At 42.0% G+C, this 21,196-nt stretch overlaps 1 protein-coding gene across 1 annotated transcript in view; it reads left to right on the top strand.

Moving 5' to 3' along the window:
- The window catches only part of LOC146830289 (uncharacterized), a 206,924-nt gene that overhangs the window by 120,251 nt on the left and 65,477 nt on the right, over positions 1-21,196 (top strand). The gene's annotated exons all lie outside the window — the stretch shown is intronic.

Below are 21,196 nucleotides of genomic sequence, written 5' to 3'. Positions count from 1 at the left end.
AAAACAACAGTAGGGCGGGACAGCAACGAAGGGGTGATGTGTGTTGGGTAAGCAACACATAAGGTGTGTGTGGGGGAAGCAACAAATAGGGCTTGTGGGGGAAGTAACAAAGAGTGTGTGCTGAGAGTAGCAAACTGAGACAAAGATGTGGGGGAAGTGGAAGCGATCAAACAAGAGGGCTTAACATGGAGTTAAAGTTCACAGGACAGCGGCTCGAAGATTGTAGCTGTATAAAATTGAAAACGTACATAAGAGCGACTCGAAGGACAAAGTTGTGGTAAATTACATTTTTACAATGTTATGAAAGAAAATGAGGCTGAGAGAAGTGGGAAATACACTGCATGGCAAAAATGCATGCTCTCTCATAGAAAAGCGAGGTTTATAGGGCCGATTCACAGAACTAACTTAAGACAAAATCCTGAACTTACTACTTTTGGTATTCACAGAAGTTAGGATTTTGTCTTAAGTTTGTCTTAAGGCAAACTTAAGACAGACTTAAGACAAAATCCTAACTTAAGTCTGTCTTAAGTCTGTCTTAAGTTTGTCTTGAGTCTGTCTTAAGTCTGTTAGGATTTTATCTTAAGTTTGTCTTAAGACAAACTTAAGATAAAATCCTAACTTCTGTGAATACCAAAAGTAGTAAGTTTAGGATTTTGTCTTAAGTTAGTTCTATGAATCGGGCCCATTTTTTTTTTTTTTTAATTATGGATGTGTTAACAGTGAGAAATTAAATATGCACATAGGAAAGGCCCTAGATTACATTATTTAAAACTGATAGTACATGGGAGAACAAGTGGAAGCGCAAATCCGTATAAAACTGTAAACACACAGAGCGGCTTGAAGCAAAAAGTTGTTGAAAGGAGAACTGTTTTAATGTTCTGCAAAGAAATATGACGAGAGAAGTGGGAAAACACAGAAAACAGGGGAAATCCATGAAGTGGAGTGCTGTCAGAAAAAGGAAACAAGCATTGGCATAGCCAATAGGTCTCGCCTTGGTAACCTTATACGTATTTAGTTATGCAGTACAATATCCTTGGTACAACAACATTAACTGTTGCATGGCTAAACACTTATAAGGTCCCAAAGGATATTTGTAAGCTTTTTTTTTTTTTTTTAAACATAGTGTACAAATAGCCCGGCAGGGCGTGCTATGCCTGGCTATGTGTGATTTAGCTCGCAGTGTGTTTATTTCTATTTATTGTTACGAATGTCTTCTCTTTTCCGAGTCTTTTAAAACAAAGTTTGTGCCACTACTTGGAGAAAGTAGTTGATGCGTGGGATATTGAAGCTACGATTCTACCGTGATTTATTAAAGAAAAAGAGTCAAGCTATAAGAAAAGTCTACTTCGATTGTTCCTTTACATAAATCTATTGTATTTCCAGGGCTTTAAGTGGGATGAAAAAACTTGGGGGTCTCTCAAAGGGGCGTGGCAATGTAATTAAGGATGTGGCTTAAAACGCATAAGCTAAAAATCTGTGCTTAGCATAGTGTGCTGCCCAACTTGTATTTTACTGTTTCTGTCATTGCATCCAGACATATGATACAACAAGTACTACTGGCTTTGTCAATGGTTGTTAGTTGCATAAGATAAATAAGCAGCAACTATGGCTTGTATGTAATATTGAAAAAGCTTCAACTTAAAGCCCTGGTGACACCACAACAATGTTGCTGCTCCTGAGTTTAAAAAAGAGAAGTGGCAATTTTCGGTGTGCGCTATTCAATAGTGCCTTCTCACTCGCAACAACGCTCGGAGTCTTGTGTTTTAAAAAGCAGGCGCATGGGAGATGTAAGAAGCAAGGAATTCCCTTCCCCTACCACGTTCACTTAGCATGACGTCATGCCGTAACTTCTCCACTAGTGAGAAGTGAGCATGCGCACACCGATGTGCCTGCTGTCACTGCAGTCCGTAAAACAACGGACCACTTGTGCCAGGGCACAAAACAGAGCACGATAGAGACCTGTTTTGAGGCCCCCTTTAAAAAACTGCTGGTGCTCAGACCCGGTGAGACCCGTCCCACTTGAAGCCCTGTGTATTTCTGTGAACAAATTAACGGGCCAAAGCACGCTCATTAAGCTTTGCATTTAACCAGCTGCAACAGAAGCTAAGCTGCACATCATATCACCCCCTGCTCACAGCTATGGCCGCACAACCCAGTGCTTAATTTGAGCTGGTGGTTTCCGGTGCTCGGCACCGGCACTTAATTGTTAACACCTGCGCTTGTGACAGCCTGCCACAAGTTGGTGCGGTCTGGCGAATTTAGAGATGGCCAAAAAAACAGTTAATCATTAATGTAATATACATTAAAAATGACTATTGCGTGTGATCCAAGTCATTCTTTTAGCATTGGGTGCCTGAAATAGTCACACTTGTAGGAGTGTGATGGTTAGTAGTTGTGTTGTTACTATCATTGGCAGCATGGCAGGGGCAATGTGTGGTGCAAGCTGCAGTGGCCTCCTGCCCAGAGCCCTGGCACTTTTATGAATGAAAATTAAGCACTGGCATAACCTCTACCAAGGGTTGCTTATGGCATGGAAATTACCCATGGAAAGAGGTGGCCCTGCTCTTCCCTTTGCCAAGGGCGACCTCTCAAGTCCAAGTTTGGCTGGAATTTGGCCTAATGAACAAAGAACTGCAAAGGATGAATTTTGAAAATTTATGTTGGGTTTTCCTGCCTCCCAAAAAGTCTCCTGAATAACTTGTGCTGGAAGTAAATAGAGTCTCAGATGAGTAAAATTGTAACCAAACCATGGGGAGCGTATCTGTAGGCATCAATAAAAGCACTGGGTACACAGGAAGCCTTGACCAACCCAATGGGAAGAGGAGCTTACATCCGGCTAAGCAACACCTTGGCAAAACCTGCAAGACGAGAACACACGTGCAGCTAAACGAAATGCATGGACAGTCATCGCCTCATACCATCATTAAAGCCCCAAGTATACCTGACAACCCATGTTTTAACATCAGTTTATGTTGCTACGTTTTGGGCTATTTGAAAAAAAGACCTTATTCATTTTTGGAAGAGCTGGCCGATAACTTCAAACTTCTGCCTATGTGGGAACAAACAAGAGTTCAGTAACCCACACTTTATGCTCATGTCCAGCACTTTTAGTTTAGAGAAGGAAGGGGCATATCAACAAGGGCTTTATCTCTGCTTTTTTGGCTTTAAAAGCCAAAAAGGCAGAGATAAAACTAGCACCCTATCAACAACAGGGTGCTAACATGCAAATTTGCATGTTAGCACCCTTTTACTCTACGCTTCCCCTTGCATCTCTAATGAGATGCAAAGGGGGCGTTTCAGAGTAAAACAATAGGAGAAATGTCGCTAAGCGACATTTCTCCTATTATCAAGAATGTCGCTAACCCTGTTAGAGACAAAAAAAGCAGCGCTAACCGCGGTTAACGCTGCTTTTTTAAGTCTGGTATTTTTCTGACTTAGCCATGATATCCTATGGAAGGAGGATATCATGGCTAAGTTTGTCTGTCCCTATCAACAATCTAACGTGAGATTATCGCTGGGTTTCCAGCGATAATCTCACGTTAGCCTGTTAGCGTGAGGATGTTTATCGCTATTGAGATAAGCGTTGCTAATAGCACGCTATCTCAGCGATAAAAATTCACGCTAGCCGGCGATAATTATCCTAGCGCTAAGTGCGCTTAGAGATAATTATCGCCGGTTGTTGTTGATATGCCCCGAAGCTACTAAGATCAGCTTTCTTGCAAGTGCACACACGCACTTGTAGGCAAGGTGTACTGGTTAGCTAGGCAGAGTCAATTCCCCTGGTGTGCTATGGGACCAAATTTCTTGAATGGCGCAAAAACGACTGGGTGTCTCGATATACCGGGCATACTTGGAAACACAGCCCCAAAGATCAGATGCTAGAAACTGTTGGAGACAGCCTAATCGCTATGCACTTTAGTTGACGCATCAGGTAATAAGTTAGGCTTGTAGTTTAAGCACAAAGCACTTGCACTTTTTGTTTTTAAACCACACATTTGGTATCTCACAGTATTAGATGTTAAATTAATTGCTCAATTGTATCTTTTTTTGTTTAAATCATGGCTTTTAATGACGTTTCATATTGTAATGATTCTAATTAATCATCAGTAAAAAAATACTGACAATTATTTTACCGATGGCCGTGTGATCGGCAGAATTAACACAGTTGAAGTGCTGAATTCGGATTTAGAAACCCCCCAGAAATAAAGACTGCTGCTATCATGCCGCTGTTTTTAGACCAATAACAGGGAATAGCAAGGCCCACCATTATTGCCAAATGCTCTAGGTATGTATTTGTTTTATTTTTCTCCAGGTGGTCTCCTTCCCTAGTAGCAGAGTATTGCAGAACTTTTTACATCGTGATGGATGAGTTATTGTTTGGCAACGCTCAACGAAATACAAATAAAATGTTCATTGAATGCTTTCAATGCTACCCTAGACACTCGACTTGTTGTGTGATCTTTGCATGTTGTGCAACTCATTGGTAGGGGTAGACTCCCCAGGTAAGCTGTGACTCGGCATGGAGAATTATTTCACAGCTTTGCATGAGAATTCATCTGTCAAAGTTTAAAGGATAATGCCGACAGCAAACAGACGTTTTAACTACCAGCCAGACTCCAGGAAGTGAATGGAGCATTGCCAAGAACTGTCCTGTATTGGCGCTGAAACTGCCTACAACCAGTGGCGGCTACAGAAAATAATAAAAACAAAACACACTGCTGGCATTGCAATCGTGTGTTTGCTGGCCCCGGAGTGGTCCGTGCATGCGTGCGCGCGCACGCAGTCGGCTCTTTTTGGAAGCACATACTCGTGCTTGTGGCGTGCGCCTGTGCCCTCCTGCAAGGTGGATGCCGCCACAAGCACGAGTATGTGCTTCCAAAAAGAGCAGAGCGACGGGTAAAGGTCCTCCTATGCAGCGCGATTCAGGTTTGCGATTATCTAGTAGCGGATTTTTGCAATACGCTATTAAGTAATCACAAACAGCTTATGTATTACAGTGTGTTGTACGCTATTTGCAATTCCTAATGGGGTTGCAATGGACCTAGCCAATTAATATTCATGAGGTAGGTCACAATTTGCGACCCCTTGGAAATCACAGGGATGATGGCCTGCTGGGGACAGCAGATCACCACAGTCTGTGATTGCTTTCAAATAAAGTAATGTTTTATCAAATGGGGCCAGTTTTCCCTAGAGGAGAATAGGATTCATTTTTTAAAAAGTAAAGTTTTCTTTTCATTTTTTAAGCGTAAAGTAGTGGTCCATGGTACCACTGTCTGCTCTTAAAAAATTATTTCGCAACCATGCTTAAAGGGTAAGGGGTCCTTTGGAGAACCCTTCCCATTTGCAAATGGGTTACCACTAAATTGACTTTGGTGGTAAAATGCGAATGTTTTGCGACCACTTTTTGGTCACATAACATTCGTACATGGCCTGATGAATCGCTATTAGGAAGACATGCCCTTAACATGCCCCTTCCTAATACCCAATCACTAACTCATTTTGCGATTCGGCAATAGGTTAAAGCATCGCAAAATAGGGTTTTGTACATGGTAAAATGTTTTTTTTGGTCGCAAACATCCTGATTCTGCTAATTGGACTGTTTGCATTAAAAAAAGCTATATATATGTGACCCTTGATGGACATACTAAAATAGAAAGCCAGAAACAAAAAGTGTGAAACAAAAAGCCAATGGAAACCAATGGGTATGTTCCCAGTAAGTCTTCAGCATCTAGACTGCTGCACTTTCTTGCACGCTTCAACCACGAACCAAACGCAGTTCACATTCTGTGTCCCTTGGGGAACATACCAGCAGTGAAGAGGAAGTCAGCGTGAGCCTCTATTCAAAGTAATTAGTTATAACACATCCCTATGCATAGACAGTTAAAGAAACAAGGGTTCAAGGAAATGTATGGTCAAAGAAAAAAACATGCCCATAACAGGAGCATGAGAAAAAACTAAAATAAATTGCCAAAGGATATCTCACAAACCCCATAGTTCACTTCAAAGTGTAAACCTTGGTCTCTTCATGAGATGAGTGGAACTGTGTCCCATCCTGAATCCACTCCACTTTTCTCTATGTCCACTTCTCCAACCCACTTTCCTTTACTCCCTTTGAGACATTCTGGGTAGGTTTCAAATTAACTCAATTTCAAGAACAACCACATTTATTTCCACTGCTACAATTCTCTTGGGTTCTATGAACTTAAATTTCCTTGGTTCTATATGTAGCGTCCTGCTACAACTCTTCTCTCCAACGCGTACGCTTACGTCACAGGCATATGGTGTACAGTGGGAACCCACGGAGTTCTACTGTTTTTTTAATTACAAGCTACAACGTTTTTAAAAATAGATCCATAAGTAAATAAATAAATACCCTAATAAATACATGAATAAATACACAGATAATCATAGATATAAAGGAAATTATCATTCTTCAATTAAGCGTCTTGGCGCCTAAATCACAATTTCTGGAAAAAGGGATCTGGCATTCGAAGTGTCAGTGAGCTACACATGTGAGGTGGAATTATCAGCAGACACAAAGTTATCAACAGTCTGTCAGGACCCATACTCTACATTGACATTGATGTTTGGTGAGTGATGGGCCACATGTCAAAAATGAGAGGAATCTCTCATAAAAAACTTCCCAGGACACAGGACACTGGGCACTCACCAGGTGTCAATTGGCGTTAGTGATGGTGAAGGGGTCACCCTCAAATGGATCATCAGACTTTCTTTTTCTGGGTTGTCTGATAAACACTCTCCTCTTGTAAAGGTGATATCTGTTACATGACGTCGTCTTTCAGCATATATTTTCATCTTCTGTTTGCGACCAAAGTCCGTAGCATTCCCTTGTTCTTGGATCTGAGTTTGGTCCATGGGCAGCTTGGTTGTCATGCCTCTTCCAAACTTGAGAGTTGCAGGGCTTTCCCCTGTCGTTGAGTGAGGGGTTGAAGTGGTAAGCTCAAAGAGTAGTGTTCAAAACAACTTTGAGGTCGAGCTTCTCCAATCCAGCACGCTGAAGAGCTTTCTTTAGAGTACTCATGAAGCGCTCTACCAGTCCATTGGCTTAGGGCCAAAGAGGAGTCTTTCTTTGATGCTTTATATTGAGGTGATTTAGAAAGTCTTTGAATTCTTGACTGTTTAAAGGTGGCCAGTTTTAAGATTGTAGGTACACCCCACGTCACAAAGATGCCATCTAATTTTTGAATAACCTTTCATGTATAGTGGATGAGAGGTCTTTTACCACTGGAAAAGGTGAGGATCCATCAACGATAACTAGAAGATAATGTCCATTCTCAAGAGGACCAAAGAAATCAATAGCAATTTTCTCCCACGAACGATGTGGCAATTCTGACATGTTCAAAGGGTGCTGAAAAACTTGAGATGAAAGACAGTAGCATATGTAACAAGCCTTTGATTTTCTTTTTCCCTTTTGATATGGAAACCTGACGCGATCACAGAAAACTCTCTTAGTGGCAGCTATTCCTCGATGTCCCTCAATGGCAACATCAATTACTTGTTGTCAGAGACTCTCTGGGATAACAATATGTGTACTTCTCAGAATGAGGCCTTCTTGAGTCACTGAAAGTTCATCTCCTACATTTTTGAACTTCAAATACTCACTGTCATTAGTGAGAGGTCTAGAGTGCTGGTTCCATGTTTGAGGAGCAATAATGTATTTTAATCTAAGCATGTCACTATCTTGGCTCCTTGCAGTGACAATTTGTTCCAAAGACATGGCAGCTGGTGTGCTCGATTTTACAATAAAATTGATGTAAACCTCCGCTGTCTTAGATGGGGTACCAGGTTGTTGTAATGGCTCTCTTGAAAAATATACAACAGGATTCTGATCTTTCCCTGGACCAGGAAGAATCGTATAGTTGTAATCTTGTAACCTCAAACCCCAACGTTCAATTCTAGGAGGCATTTTGGCTTTGGGATTGCAGAATATCATCAATACTGCTTGATGATCAGTGACTACTGTGAAGGGCTTTCCATACAAAAACACATGAAAATATTTGCAAGCCCATATCGCTGCCATACTTTCTTCCTCAGTTCAAGCCCTTGGAGATCTTCCTCAAGATAGTGAAAGTACACACAAAGTTCCTTTTCTCCTTTCCTTGGCAATAAAGTAACCACTGCAGGCCAACCCCAAACAGCACAGCACAGGGGGCAGTCTCCTCCTTCAGTTTCTTGGTTCTTTTCCTAGGCAATGGGCTCGTCTTGATTCCCAGAAGTGATCTAAAGTTCTGGGGTCTGGGCCCAATATTTATACCAGTAAATCCTTTGTCCTCTGAAGGCAGAGGGTGCCTGTGCCCAGCCAAAACCAGTTCTGTGCAGTTTCCTGGCAGGAGGTGGAGACAGCATTGTTTGAGAGCAGACCTGGCCCAGGTAGCTGAAAGGAAATGTCCTCCCTCTACTCTCTATTCTATGAGGGTTCAGGTCAGTGAAAGGAAACCTCCGACCCCTACTCTCTATTCTATGAGGGCTCAGGTTGGTGAAAGGGAATCTCCTCCGCCTACTCTCTATTCAATGCAGGTCCTATCCAACCCAGCCCTGACCCATCAGACTGCTGGAGCCAAGGCCCTCTCTAGACCCCTGTCACTCACAAACCAGACATGGAATACACAAACCTAGCAGAAGCACACTGGATGTTTAGGCAAGAAAATACCTACTTTCTAGAAGTGGCATTTACAAACACAGAATGTTAAAACCAACTTCACTAAAAGATGTATTTCAGGAATACTAAATTCGTTTTTCTACCATGTTCCCCGGGTTAGTTAGGATTATAAGATGTTATAATCAAAATGCCCATTCTGGCCTATGGGAGCAGGTAGCCTCACAATAGTGAAAAACGAAATGGGCTGTAATTCACAATCAGGACATGCCGTACACACCAGGGCATGTCCTACCTTTCACGTACAATGCACCCTGCCCTAGGGCCTACCTTAGGGGTGTTTGATATGTAGAAAAGGGAAGGTTTAGGGACTGGTAAGGGGGTGCACTTACAAAGTCAATATGGCAGTACTGAACTGCACACAGGCTCTGCAATGGCAGGCCTAAGCCTTAGTTTACAAGCTGCTTCTGTGGGTGGCACAACCAGTGCTGCAAGCCCACCAGTAGCATTTGATTTACAGGCCCTGGGCACACATTGTGCACTGTACTAGGGTCTGACAAGTAAATCAAATAATCCAATCATGGAGTCACTAATCTATTACAACAATTTACCATAGGGAGCATTGCACTTTGGCACTGAATAGCAGTGGCAAAGTGCCCAAAGCATCTAGACCAGCAAAACACATAGCAAAAATACAGAAGGCAACAGCAAAAAAATGGAAGGGAGACCCACGACAATTGTGCCAGGTGTAACAGTTGTCAAAAGGAATCTGACTGATATCTATTGATTACTCTGAGGCAGGTAGCTTCCTCATTGTTAATGTAATTAAACTTGCAGTGCCTCACCACAACATCCCGTCTCTCAGCAAACTCATCAATGGTTTCACCTGGTCTCTAGTGTGCTTGACTGAATATGTATCTCTAATAATCCACATTTGTCACTGGATTAAATGTTATATTCAAGGCTGTTTTGAATTGCTTGTACGCCACTTCACCTTCTTGTGGTATCTTTTACATGGCTTTTTTCACTCCTTCACCAGCCATGTTCATCAGATTATTCATAATCTTTGTATCATCACTTTCATCTTTTGCATCTATGATATCTTCAAAATGCTCTATTCATGCAGCCCATCTGCTGCCAAAAATGTGGAAAGCGCACCCCTGCGCCTTGGAATAATTCCAGTCTTGTCCACTTGAATCCAAAGGAGAACAGGTAGTTGGAGGTAAAACACAGCAGTTTAATCACGCTTAAGCTGGCACAAACCAACATGGGAAAAACATGTCAGTGAAGGGAATGAACAACTGAAACAATTCTCTTTTCATATTTATACTATATTTATACTATATTTCAAACACGTCTGCGTGCAGACTCGACTCCCCTCCCCCAGCCCATTGGAAATTTCCTTCCAGTTATACATACAAACAAATAGCTAATCACACTACATTTTCAAGGTAAGTAATGTGTGAGAGACTCACAGGGCTTGATTAACTGCAAATTGGATGGAAAAAGTGTGGCTTTCCATCTTAGAGAAGCACAAATGATTAACAAGGTGTAATTATTCTAGCAACCCTTTGGTACTTTCCAAGGGCATTAAGAACAAAAAAGAATGCACATTTCAGCAGATACATGGAATAACATCTAAGACAACGATGTACAAAGTCAGGTAGATACAAAAATGTCTAAACTCATGTTCATATCATATAACCTTTTCCTCAAATGGTCCTTGAAATTAAGTTCAACATTTTGTCATTTCCTGCTATCCCTAACCTATAGTAGTAGATCATTTGGAGTGGTCCCTCATATCATGATAGTACTTCATTTTCAGATATTCTCCATTATAGGGTTGTTAGCAGAGAAAATATGAAACAAATTTGCCTTTGTAAGAAGGCTAATCTGTTACGGCAGTAATGCTAATGTTCATTAAATCCCATATTTCTTCTTCTTGCATCATAAGCATATTAATAGTTTCCAACCCCATGTGAGCAGTACTTCTCTAAACCAATCTGACCAACTCCAATCTACAGTATCCTGATGCATTTCAGCAGCAATTATGTGAAGTTTTTGAAAGGCCAAATTTACATTAGGGGGGCATTATCTGGGATATACACACAACATTAACTGCCAATTATGCGGCATACCCCTCCCTTCTCTGATAAAAGAGTGTCTAAAACAATGCGATTTTGAAGAGAAACAAGACAGGTAACTTGCATTTCCACAGTAATGTTACTCAATGCACCAGCAGTCTCATTGATAACAGCTTCCACTACCGTGATCAATTGGCAGACCTGAACACTATTGGCCATTGGACCCCAGAAAGGCACCTGGCCCTTCATTGCATCGATAAATTGCAGCAGCATGGTATTTGTCTGGTCAACCTGTACTTCTCGTTTATTAAGTCGATATGTCTTGTGAAAATCAGAGGGTGCAAGGTAAGAGGGAGGGAGAATACATGCGATACAGCATTTGCCTGACCATTCTCTAGGGAGTCAGACATAAGCCTGTTTACCACAAACAAAATAGATGTTTTGCGAGGCCACAAATGATGGGGAACTAGTGAAATTTAATTTCACTGTACGGGAGCAAATACTATTCCCAACAGCAAGGGACCCTTCACCTTGAACACAAAAGGGAGCGCTATGGGCATGCACAGGTATGGGTATCATAGCCACCTTGGACAGCTTTCTCTCATTCAAGCATAATAGCATAGAGGAGTTGTTATATCAGGTGAATTTCTCCCTCTCCTCCATGGTGCCATAGATCCTAACAGCATTTGGCCAGCATAGATAATAGATGTGATCCCTAAACTGGCTCTGTACAGTCTTATTAGTAACTTTGATACAGGAAGCATAATTCAATTCACACCAGGCACTGCAAGACCTAATGAAGGATAAAGGTAGGGGGATAAGGGGCTCCTTCTTTTTGACCGAATTTGGCAGGAAGCCACATATCCAACAATCTGTAGCATTATAGCCACAATGGGCATTTTGTAAAACACTGAAGGAATGTGTTATTCACATAATGCAAGCGGTGTGCTTGCTTATGAGGGGCGAGGGTTATGTAATGATGCTCTTGTGTTGGTGTGGTGACTGATGTCACTGACTTTGCGACTGGGTGGTTTTCTTCTAACCACCAGAACAACCCTAGCATTCCTAATATTATTATCAGAAGTCACAGAAGCACCACGATTTTCACTTTCTTGGTCTAAAATTGTTATACACCAGACACTGGAGTCTTCCCCTCTTGCCATAGATCAGAGGGTGACTTCCCAAACGGTCTCAGTTTAATACTTCTAGTATTACCCATAATGTATTTATCGTGTATGATATACAAAAACCTGTTCTTGATGAGCGTTTGCTGCTTCTCCTAATATATGTCTTTATGCTCAGACCATTCTTTTTTTCTTCTTTTCTACCCTTCCCTTCCTTGGATAGATAACCTTGTTTCTGCAGGCCTCTTCCTTTTTTTTCAAAAGAGAAACAATTCAAAAACACCTAGCAGCTAAAAGCAAAGACCTCCGTAAAATCAATACCTACTCTACCAAAGAACATCAAGAGTTCCCAGTGTCCTTTACTTCAAAGCCTAACTGGCAAGCTTATGTGCAGGACCAGATGTTGGCAGTCTTGACCACGGGCATAGGTTGCTATCTCTTCGGAGATAGTTTTTTCAATTATAGTTTTTGACAGTCCTAGGTCTCAAATTATACCTAGATGAATTACAATCCAGATGCTCAAATAGAGATATTGGTATCAATTTGGGCTCAACAGGAGTGAAGTTGATCAGTGGATGCGCTACTTCTCCTTCTTCAACCAGCTCACCATCATTAAAAGATACTTGCTGTGGAATTTGTTCACTTTCCAAATCAGGAATCCATTGCTTCACTCATTGATCATAGAGCAAAGGAAATAGAGCTTTCTTGACGTGACTGGCATGAAGCCAGTGTTTGTGTCCCATGTACTTGACAGCAGTCTGAGTGGCGAGTAGCACTTGCACCGGCCATTTCCAGCGTGACTCAAGATTGGATTTTCTTTGGAAGCTTCAGGTGAAGACCCAGTCGCCAGGTCTCATCCTATGACCTGGACCTTCAAGACAATGTGGGAGACTGGCCTTCACCTGTCAAAGAATCAAACGCTAATCTTTAGTCATTTGTTCACAATAGTCAACCAGCAAGGGATATTCAATTTCAGAAAATGTATTTGGTCTAGGTACACCCAATACATTTTCAGGCCTCTCCATGGCAATATCATAGGGAGATAAACCCATTTTTGAGTGTGCAGTGGTGCGAATAGAAAGCAATGCTATTGGTAAGGCGTCCGGCCATTCCAATTTTGTTTCAGCGTATACCTTGCCCAGTTTTTCTTTCAAAATACCATTGTAACTTTCCACTAAGCCCGCGGCCTGTGGTTCGTGGGCAGTGTGAAACTTTTGCCTTATCTGCAAGCCTTTGCAGACTAGGTCCATCACTTAGTCAATGAAGTGTGGCCCATTTTTGCTCCAAAGAACTCGGGGAAAGCCATATCTTGGGAAGCACTCCTTAAGGAGTACTCTTGCAGTACTCAATGCTGTCTTATCCCATAGAGGGTAGGCCTCCATCCGCCCACTAAAGGTGCAAACCACCACTAAGACATACTTAAGCTTGCCCACTCGTTCCATTTCAATGAAATCGATCTGCAAGACCTTTTAGGGAAAATTTTGGGGTGCGAAATAAGTAGCACATATCATGCATTTCCTTACAAGTGACTCTGACACTCTAGGAATCAGTTTGTTGAACCATTGATTTAACATAACCACTATTCCTTTGGCACTAATGTGATCCGGGCTATGTGCCATACTAACAATAGCGTTAACATAAGAATTAGGAAGCATCCATCTTTGTTTCTCTGACAGATCTACCTAATACAGGAATCATCTAATCTAAGTAGCACATATCATGCAGCTCCTTACATGAGACTCCTTGCATATAACTCTGCCACTCTAGGAATCAGTTTGTTGAACCATACATGATCTAATGTAGCCACTATTCCTTTAACACTAATGTGATCCGGGCTATGTGCCATAGTAACAATAGCGTTAACATAACAATTAGGAAGCATCCATCTTTGTCTCTCTGACAGATCTACACAGTACAGAAATCATCTAATCTACCATACATCTGCCAAGTCTCTTTCTCTTCCATGGTAGCTTTCTGTTGTATCTCTCTAATGCATTCTAAGGTATTGTTAAACATTGGTACTTCAGGTCCTGTAACATACATTGAATTATATTTAGATCTGGCTGTTTGCTTGGCTGTTTCATCTGCAAAAGCATTTCCCTGACCTATCTCATCAATAACCTTTTTATGGGCACTGAATTTAACAATGCAACTTGTTTTGGTAACATCAGGGCTTCCATTACCTTTACTATTAATTCCGCATGCTGCATCTTAGTACCATGTTAGGTCAAGAAGCCTCTTTCTTTCCATAATCGTCAAAATAAGTGGGCAATGCCAAAGGTGTACTGGCTGTCAGTATAAATATTTACAATCACATATTTACTCAATTCACATGCTCATTGTGAGGGCAATTACTTCTGCTGCTTGTGCTGTCATTTAATGTATTTTACATGACTCTACCATTTTTGTGGTGATGGCATATGCAGCCATGTTTGTACCATCTGGTAATTTGAAACATGAACCATCCACAAACAACTGTCCCTGTAGGTCACATATGGGAGTATCTGTTAGGTCTACCCGTTCCTTGGTCTCTTCTTCAGTGGTGAACACACAATCATGGTGTTCTTCCCATGAATCACTGGGGAGGGGGTAGCACCGTGGCCGGGTTCAAAACATTGCAACATTTCAGAATTATATTTGGAGCAAAAAGTGTTAACTCGTATCCTGCTAAGCGTGCACTGGTCAGGTGCTGGATCTGAGTTTTGTTCAGTAGCACATCCACAGCGTGCAGTACCTTAACTGTCAAATTCTGACCTAGAACATATATTTCAGATTGTCTGACTGCAGCAGCAGCTGCTACTGAGCGCAAACAATTTAGGAAAGCATTAACTAATGAATCCAATGTGAAGGAAAAATAAGCAAAAGGTCTATTCCTCCCCCCCATGGGATTGTGTCAAAACAGATAAAGCACAGCCATCTTTTTCATGAACAAAGAAGCAGAATTCCTTAGCATAAGCAGGGTTACCCAAAGCAGGTGCATTGAATAAAGCATTCTTTAGTTGTTGAAAAGCATGCTCATACTCATCTGTCCAAGGAAGAGGGTGACTAATATTCTTAGATGTTAAAGCAAGCAAAGGTTTTACAATTAAAGAGAAGTTAGGTATCCATTGCCTGAAAAAGGAAATCATACCTATAAAGGCGTGAACATCAGACTGGGTCTGAGGACGTTTCATTTTCTGTACCAAATAAATTCTTTGTGGGTTCAAACCCCCCCCCCCCCCCTTTGACAAGAGGCGACCTAAATCGGCAACCTCCTGTTGACAATATTACATTTTAGATAAGGACACTTTATTACCTAAGAATGCTAAATGATGAAACAAGTTAACTGTTGTCTCCTTACAACTTTCCTCTGTATCTGAGGCAATTAATAGGTTATCAATGTATTGGAGTAATGGAGAGCCTTTTAAGAGGGTAGAAAGGTCTAAATGTTTCTTCAAAGCTTGACTGTATATACTAGGGCTTTCTCTATATCCCTGTGGAGCTTGAGTAAATTAAAAGGAAGGCCCTTTGAATGAAAACGAGAAAGGCTATTGACTTCCTTTATCAATGGACAAACTAAAAAATGTTTTTTTTTAAATCAAGCACAGTAAAATATTTGGCTGAAGAGGGAATCATGGTAAAAATAGAATTCATGTCAGGAACAACAAGATATTGGGGTACTACCACTTTGTTATTGTCTCGAAGATCAATCACTAATCCATAGTTCTCAGGGATTCCCTCTGTGTTTTATTAAGAACAGGAACTATAGGACTATTACATGGGCTGCCTTCTATTACTTTTATTATACCTTTATTATACCCTTATATATTAAATCAGAGGTAACATCTTTGAGACCTTCCTCTTCCTCCAGGGTAAGGTGACCCCTTGCTTAACAGTGATTACAATGGGATCTATGTCCATTTTACCAACATCATTATCTCCTGATGCCCAGACCATTTTATCAATTGTCTGTAATTCAGGTGGTAGGTGAGTAACATCTGTCATTGTAAAACATTTGCTAAAGTTATCAGAAGCCATTGAGATAAAAACACCATCAGGAGAACAATAATGTTAGCATTTAGTCTTTTCAATAGGTCCAGACCTAATAAGTTCTCAGCACAATTGTTAGTGAGCACAAACGGTCTAGAGATGGTGAAGGGACCTATAGTAACATATAGGGGTTTGGAGATGGGGCTTTGGATGGGTAAACCTGAGAATCCTACTGATGTATTAATTCTGCCTGAGAGGGGAACCCCTGGAAATTGATCATGAGTCACAGAGGTGCGAGTGGCACACGTATCAACAAGGAAGTGGCGTACTTCCCCTTCTATACCCATGGTGACATATGGACCTGCTTGATCAACTGGAATCATTACCCGATTTCCAATGCTGTCCTATTGTGAATACTCAAAGGTATTGCAATCAATGTCAGTATAATCCTCATTATAGAAACTTCTGTCAACTTGTTAGCCATAAAAATAATTCTGACTTCTATTGTCATTCTGACTCTGGGCAAAATCTTGCCTATTTGTGCCACTTCTCCCAGTACCCCTTGGCACAAACTACCTCTTCCTCTTTCCACAATTGCTTGGCCCTGTAGGCTAGGGCATTTATTCTTCCAGTGACCCTCCTAGAAGCAATAGGCATACTGATTTTAGCCTAATCCTGCTCTGTGTTGCTGCGACGGAGCACAACCTTTCTTCAATACTTTCATTTTCTTATCTTTATTTTCTTTATTGTTTTCTGGTAATTCTCATAATATATTGACATAACCAAAAGATCTGCAGGCTCTTTAGTTGGTCAGGTGCTTCTCTGCTTTAAACAACTCTCCTAATTCTTTCATAAAATTATTCACAAAATGTGTCAGCAAACATTATTTTCCCTATGACGGTTGCCAAATCCTGACTACTGTGAGCCCTGAATATTTCCTCCATCCTAGTGAAATGGTCTGAGACTTCTGTAGGCTTTTGTTTACAAGCTGCTATTTTAACCCAATTTAGTAGCAATTTAGCAATAATGCGATCAGGTAAATCAAGTATAAGTTGATTAGGTCTGTCGCCTGGCCTTCTCTGCATGTCTAGATTTTCAAAATGTCCCCAGGCATGCCCAAAGTGTGTTACATCATCATGTCTACGTATTATATTCCATATTTCTCTGGGGAGTAGTGCATCAAAAAATAGATCCAAGTCCTTGAGTGTCATTATACATAATTTAGTGGCTGACTCTAGGGCTTCATAAAACCCATTTGGGTTTTCCCTAAAGTCTGGCAAATCTTTCATTTTTGCCATTAATTAATTCCTACTCCACGGAGTATGGGCAAATTGAGGAATGGGGTTCTTAACAGGAACACCAGCAGCAACAGAGGGTGCAGAAAGGGGGTGTATTTCCCTAATGGGAATTCCCCATTCATTTTTTCATATTTTCTCCTAACCTTAATACCTCAATGCAAACAATTTTCAACAGCCCGGGGGACATCTGGAGAAGGGATCATGTGACCTTGTGCATCATGTTACAATTGTCACTCCTCTTGTGGGGTATTTTTATTACACCATGTCCACCAGTCCTCTATCCTTTCAGTCATATATTGAATGAGTACGTTTTGCTGAAAAACATCAAACCTATACAGTTGGCATAACAGTATTCATGGTGCTATTATTTATGTCATCCATCCATCTATGGGCTATCCATTTTAGTTATCCTGGGTCAGCTCTCTGTGATCAATATCTGGTATTAGGTCTCTCCCTTCAACTCCAACTCCTAGCTCTCAAATTACCACTATGCTTGTGAGTCAAAGGTGGGGTACCTGCAGGCGTGTTTCCAGCAGAATGGGATGCAGAGGTTTTTTTCTTTAGTCACAAGCCTTGATAGAACATTTACCTGAGGGGTAGTTAGTACATTTGGTGTAGATATCGTTTGTCCTGCTTGTGACTGTTGTTGAACAGCAGGTAGATTGAGTATTGGTCTGGGTGGGACAAGCAGATGCTGACCTGGTGAATGGGCAGGAAGAATTAGTACATTTGGAATGAGTACTAGAGGTGCATTTCCCTGCTGACCCATCTGTAGTGGTACATTTTGTGTCTGTGGGGCAGGTATGGGAACTTATGGAACATATGGTGGGGAATTCTCCAATAGTCTCTCTAATACCTCATCCCTGTCCTCATTTTGTTTGTCTTGTGTCACATATGTCTTGTTAGTAGTCATTCTAAACTCTCTGTCCATATATTCAATACTTTCAGTTTGTTTTAATTGATCATATGCTATGGCTTTCTGCAACACTCCCTTTTTCTCTTCTCATTCTTTCTCTTTTTGGTCTTTTATCACTAACATTGTAGCATGTTTTTCCCATTTATTGAAACTGTCCCACATCACTTGTCTGACCTTTTTCTCGAACAAACATTGTTGCAAATATTGAATTGTATCTAGATCAAATAAACCGTCCAGCGGCCATCTCAAATCCTCATTTCCCTTAGTATATCGACGCCACAGTCTGTTCCACAAGTTCACACCTGTCCCATATTTTGTCATCATTTTCCATGCAGGACTACCCTCAACCGGGACTGGTTGTGACTCATCCAGGCGTTGACTCATGCAACAGCAACATTGACACCGTGAAATATATTTCATTAGTTTGCTCATTGTGCCTTAAAGTCAAAGACCATCTAAATGAGAAAACTTTCCAGTTCAATCAATACAGGCCTATTTATCAGGTCAAACCTGAAACCCAACCTATGTAAAGGAATAAAATTCTCAATACCAAAAATGAATCAATAATTCAATACGCCTATTACAAAATAGCTCAGAACAATGTCACCAGGTGTTTACTGAAGACGTCCGACTCTCTGTACTCTGCAAATGAGACACTTTTTGCTTGACCAGTTTGGAACCTCTGCCCAGGAGATCATTTCCAAGGGACAGCAGTACAGGACTTCTGTTGGCAGCTGCGAGAAACCAGTCTCTTCTGGCAGTGGCCCCCCAATCTCTTAGTCTCGGGTCGTGTCACCTCAGCCACAGACACAAATGTTGTTGGATTTCCCACGTAGAGGTCCCTGTTCGGGCACCATTTGTGAAAAGCGCACCCCTGTGCCCTAGAATAATTCCACTCTTGTCCACTTAAATCCAAAGGAGTATAGGTAGTCGGAGGTAAAACAGAGCAGGTTAATCACGCTTAAAAAGGCACAAACCAACACAGGAAAAATATGTCAGTGAAGGAATGAACAAATGAAACAATTCTCACAGGTCTGTGTGCAGACTCCACTCCCCTCCTCTAGCCCATTGGAAATTTCCTTCTAGTTATACATACAAAATAAATAAATAACTACACTACATTTTCAATGTAAGTAATGTGAGAGAGACTCACAGGGCTTGACGAACTGCAAATTGGATGGAGAAAGTGTGGCTTTCATTCTTAGAGAAGCACAAATCATTACCAAGGTGTAATTATTCTAGCAACCATTTGGTACTTTCCAAGGGCATAGAGAATAAAAAGGAATGCACAATTCAGCATGTACATGAAAAATATCTCAGTCAACGATGTACAAAGTCAGCTAGATCCAAAAATGTCTGAACTCATTTTAATATCATATAACCTTTTCCTCAATATTGTGTTTCTTGGCTGTATCAAATGTAGATGGCTGTTTTAAGAATGCAGCAGCTGTATATACATTGGTGGACAGTAGTGGTCTCTCAGGTGCTACTTGTGGAACTTGATCAGGCACAGTTTCTCTAGTTCTATGTGACGTGCTGGCTTCGGGCCAGCTTTAACGACTTTTGGAGCTAGGATCTCACCCTGGCTCTCAATCGGAGCTCTGTATCTTACTGCTGTCTAAGGAATTGCTCTGGACCCCATGCAACAGCGTTTGTGGTGTGGTGGCTTTTTCAGGGAACAGCTTCCCAAGTACAAACCCCAACCATCCTTCTGGGGACGCTCCACAGTAGATTGTGAAACAATGATTTGTTGCACTGAAAGCCCATGAAAGCAAATAACGTTGGTCGGCTTTGTGCTTAAATGTATCTTCACAAACACCTGGTTAATCTCTGCTCCATAGCACATGAATTCCGGTTTAATTTGTATTGAATTATAGCTGTGCGCTGCTTTCGTAACCTGGTTGCAACTGCCTTTAGCGTTTTTACTATATATAGCATATGGCATTAATTTGTGTAATGGCACAGTACCTTTTATTTGTGGCTGTTTCAATCGGTTCCTGGCCACCGAAACGCAGACTTTCAATGTTGCTTTCTTTATCTTTAAGCGTTGTATACAGGCTGGTGTTGTGCTGAGACTCCACTGGTGGTGGTGTCAATGCTGCACTTCAACTGCAGCAGTGGTGGCATGCATAAGTAGTTTGCTGGACAATTGCAAACTCTCTGGAAGAGTGCTTTCAGTGTAATGGCTTCGTATTCCCTATCTCTTCACCAGCTGTAGCGTCCTAACAGCACAGATACAAGATTACGGTTTTGCATTATCCAAGTTTGAAGCAGTTCTATCTTCTTGTACCACATCTTGTTTTTTTTCCTTTGACATAATATATCTCTGTGCTCCATCTCCCCTCTTAACCACAGTGAGGGCAACTGTGAACCTGGTAACCTCTCTCTCCAAAATGTTTGTTCTGTGTTTCCAATAAAGACATTAGGCACCATACAGTGCGCCCACAAAATTTGATGTAAAGCAGATCTCAGATGTACCCAATTTTTATTTATTAACGTTTGGGGCAAATGATCCCTTGCAAACTCTTCCTTCAACATTGTTGCAGTAGTGCTGCACTCCTCTTTGCCTAGAGCTGATTTCCTCACCCACATGATATTATACATTTCAGACTCTGCATTAAGTGGAAATCTGGACGAACAGTCAGCAACTTTGTTTTTAAGCCAAGATACATATGCTCCTTGGGGTGGCCAACCGGCGAACATGGCGGACGCCAGTGCTTGAGGCTCCGACCGCTACCCCCGATAAATCCTGCCTGTTCTCCTGTGTGAGGAGCAGCCCTGGCCTGTGGGACGCTGGTCCGGTGCGGGGCAGTGGCGGGGGCGATCTCTGAGGTCCGGGAGCTGCGGGGAGCCGATCCCTGGCAGGGGCCCGCGAAGTGAGGACGTGTGTGGCCGCCCGCGAGGCGGAGCTCACCGCTGGGAGCAGAAGCGAGGCCGGAAGCCGATCCGCGGACGAACAGGGCGAGCGGAGGGCGGTGAGCCGCGAGAACTGTGCGGTCGCTGCGGGGGCTGCCGGGGGGCTCCCGACCGGAGGCTGCGGTGCGGCAAAGGGCCCAGATGCAGAGGAGAGCTGAGGAGCGGCGGCGCCTGGGACTGAGCTGTGGGGGCCTGCCGCGGCCTGTGAGGAGACTGGTGGCTGTGAGAGGCGGAGCCGCGACCTAAGGGAGAGGCGAGGTCCGGAGGCCTGT

This window comes from Triturus cristatus, chromosome 5_1 (genome assembly GCF_964204655.1).
Source record: "Triturus cristatus chromosome 5_1, aTriCri1.1, whole genome shotgun sequence".
Taxonomy (NCBI): domain Eukaryota; kingdom Metazoa; phylum Chordata; class Amphibia; order Caudata; family Salamandridae; genus Triturus; species Triturus cristatus.
The sequence above is the reverse complement of the archived record's forward strand: the minus strand, read 5'-3'. Positions and strand labels throughout refer to the sequence as shown.